This window comes from Mustela nigripes, chromosome 2, assembly GCF_022355385.1.
Source record: "Mustela nigripes isolate SB6536 chromosome 2, MUSNIG.SB6536, whole genome shotgun sequence".
In the NCBI taxonomy this organism is placed as follows: domain Eukaryota; kingdom Metazoa; phylum Chordata; class Mammalia; order Carnivora; family Mustelidae; genus Mustela; species Mustela nigripes.
In genome coordinates, this window is record NC_081558.1 from 148,304,592 (window position 1) to 148,307,742 (window position 3,151).

The 3,151-nt window shown below is 37.8% G+C and overlaps 1 pseudogene; it reads right to left on the reverse strand.

The window, feature by feature from the left end:
• Nucleotides 1-860: 860 nt before the first annotated feature.
• On the reverse strand, nucleotides 861-2,084 carry LOC132010163 (dnaJ homolog subfamily A member 1-like; annotated as a pseudogene).
• Nucleotides 2,085-3,151: the final 1,067 nt, after the last annotated feature.

A 3,151-nucleotide genomic window follows, 5' to 3' on the forward strand; every position in this document is an offset into this window, starting at 1 on the left:
GAATTGAAAAAAATCATGGAAACAAATGATAATGAAAATACAACGGTTCAAAATCTGTGGGACACAACAAAGGCAGTCCTGAGAGGAAAATATATAGCGGTACAAGCCTTTCTCAAGAAACAAGAAAGGTCTCAGGTACACAATCTAACCCTACACCTAAAGGAGCTGGAGAAAGAATAAGAAAGAAACCCTAAGCCCAGCAGGAGAAGAGAAATCATAAAGATCAGAGCAGAAATCAATGAAATAGAAACCAAAAAAACAATAGAACAAATCAACGAAAGTAGGAGCTGGTTCTTTGAAAGAATTAATAAAATTGATAAACTCCTGGCCCGACTTATCAAAAAGAAAAGAGAAAGGACCCAAATAAATAAAATCATGAATGAAAGAGGAGAGATCACAACTAACACCAAAGAAATACAAACTATTAAAAGAACATACTATGAGCAACTCTACGGCAATAAATTTGACAATCTGGAAGAAATGGATGTATACCTAGAAACATATAAACTACCACAACTGAACCAGGAAGAAATAGAAAGCCTGAACAGACCCATAACCAGTAATTCGATTGAAACAGTCATTAAAAATCTCCAAACAAGCAAAAGCCCAGGGCCAGACGGCTTCCCGGGGGAATTCTACCAAACATTTAAAGAAGAACTAATTCCTATTCTCCTCAAACTGTTCCAAAAAATAGAAATGGAAGGAAAACTTCCAAACTCATTTTATGAGGCCAGCTTCATTTAACTTTTAAAACACTACTATAGTTGAATATTAAAACAAAAACAATAGCAAGTAGTGAACTATGATTTAAGTCCTTCACTCATTCACTACTGCACATAAAATGCCAGCAGTGTTATTCACTGGCCCCATTAAGAGGTTTGACACTGAACACCACCCCTGGGATGATGTTCATCATCCTCATATGCTTCCCCATTGTAATGGCGCCGTCTTTCCTGATTTGGATCAAAGTCCACCAGTTCTACCTGGTCGATTTCATCAGTCTCTTCTACTTCCTTCCTCTCAGGTAGGAGTTTTTCCAGCAAAGAGAGTTTATCAGGAGACAGAAAGCCATTCTCAGGAAAATTTACCTTAAATTCGATGATGAGGCGACCCTTCTCATATGGCCTACGATAAATTGGCATGCCTTCATTTAGCACACACTTGATATCTCCATGCTTGACAATCTGACCTGGATGAGAGGTGATGACAATGGTTCGGTTGTCAAGAGTAGATATCGGCTTTTGAAAACCACACAGTGCTTCAACCAGCTGTATGTCCATACATATGAAAAGGTCTTCTCCTCACCAAGTAAAAACAGCATGGTCCTTCTGATCTAAAACAATGATAATATCTCCTGGTCTCCCTCACCATGGAATGTTATCTTCTGGCCATCTTTCATGCCTTTGTCAATATGAACTTCTAGAATCTTCTCTCGAACTATCTTCCTTCCATTGCAGCGTTTACATCTATCTTTAGGACTGATCCGTTCCCCATGGCCCTGGCACTCCATGCACACAGACTGAATTTGCTGAACCGTTTCAGGTCCTATCTGATGAATTCTTATTTGCATTCCAGTACCTCGGCAATTGGGACAACACTCAACTGCTCCTTTCTTACCACCTCGGCCTTCACATTTATCGCAAATCACATTCTTTTGCAGAGCTAGTTTTCTTGTTGCACCGTTATATAAATCTTCTAAGGTTACTGAGAGCTGATGCACAACATTTTTATCCCTCCTTCTTTCTCTGCATTCTTCCTCCTCCTCCAAAAAACATATCAAAGATGTCCATGGGGGAGCCAGAACCACCACCAGCTCCACCTTCTTTAATTGCCTGTTCACCTCCTTTGTCATATAATTCCCTTTTCTTTGCATCAGAGAGTACTTCATAAGCTTGAGAAACCTGTTTAAACTTCTCTCCTTCATTTGGATTCTTATCAGGGTGGTACTTCAAAGCCAGTTTCCTGTAGGCCTTTTTCAGTTCTTCTTGGGTGGCATTGGGTTTGACCCCCAAAACATCATAATAAGTGCTTTCTTTCACCATTTTCTACAGCCGGTGAGAGGGCCGAGGCCGATGTGGGGGAGCAGGAAGGAGCGCGTTGCTGGGCGCAGCTCGGGTAGGCGCCGCTCCTCCGCGTCTCACCGAGCGTTCTGGAAAGTTCCCAAAATTAAGTACTTTTATTATCATGATTGTTACTAAAAGTAATTTTTAAAAACTCTTTTCCTAGTTACTCACATGCATATAAGCAGGGAGCTATTGTTTAATGTGAAGAAGACTGCAAATGCTGAGTTAACAAACCAAAACCCACTGAACCAATCTGAAGTTATGACCAAGGACTCCTAGTTCTCATTTTGCCTTAATTGTATTATTGTGAGATCACAAGTAAATAATTCAACCTGTTTCCTCATAGATGATGAAAGCCCAAAGTGATCTTTCTACTAATATTATCGAATGCCTCATAAATGCTTAAGATTGTTCATATTATTTCTCTTGATTAAATGTGAGATTCAAGGATGTTAAATATACTGGCAATTATTTCCCATTAAAATAAAAAATGTTTCCTTCTGGCTTATCACGGTTTTATTCTCCTTTCATATTGTCTTTTTTTATTGGTAAAAATAAATGTCAAAGCTTGTCAGTAATTCAAGATGAAATTAGATTATTTTAAAATACAGTATTACCTTTCCTTGAAAATATACAAACTAAACTCTGGATTCATTTTGGTCTTTGTGAGGTCTCTCAAAATAAATATAGGAGATTTTGAGTTCTGCTTTCCTAATGTAACTCATATAGTTGGTTGCTACCATGTAATTAATATGAAACTATTCTATTTCGAGTATTAAAAAAGAAACACATATTTGACAGCTTGCATTTTCCAGTTCAGCTACTAATTAAAAAAAAGAAAAGCTCAGCATTTACTTGAGAATGTCACTTTATAATATCTGCACAATGTGCAAGATATATATAGTCCTTCATAGCACCAAAATAAAATACAAGGTGACATATGCACTACACAGCCTCGCTGTCATCTATTTAGAGATTAAAATTTTTTGATAACATGGAATTCTAGAGTCAGAGCTTGGAACAGAGAAAAGACAATGGACCTTGCTCCCAAGCCATGGGATTTTGTTTTTGTTTTCAATTTTGTTCTG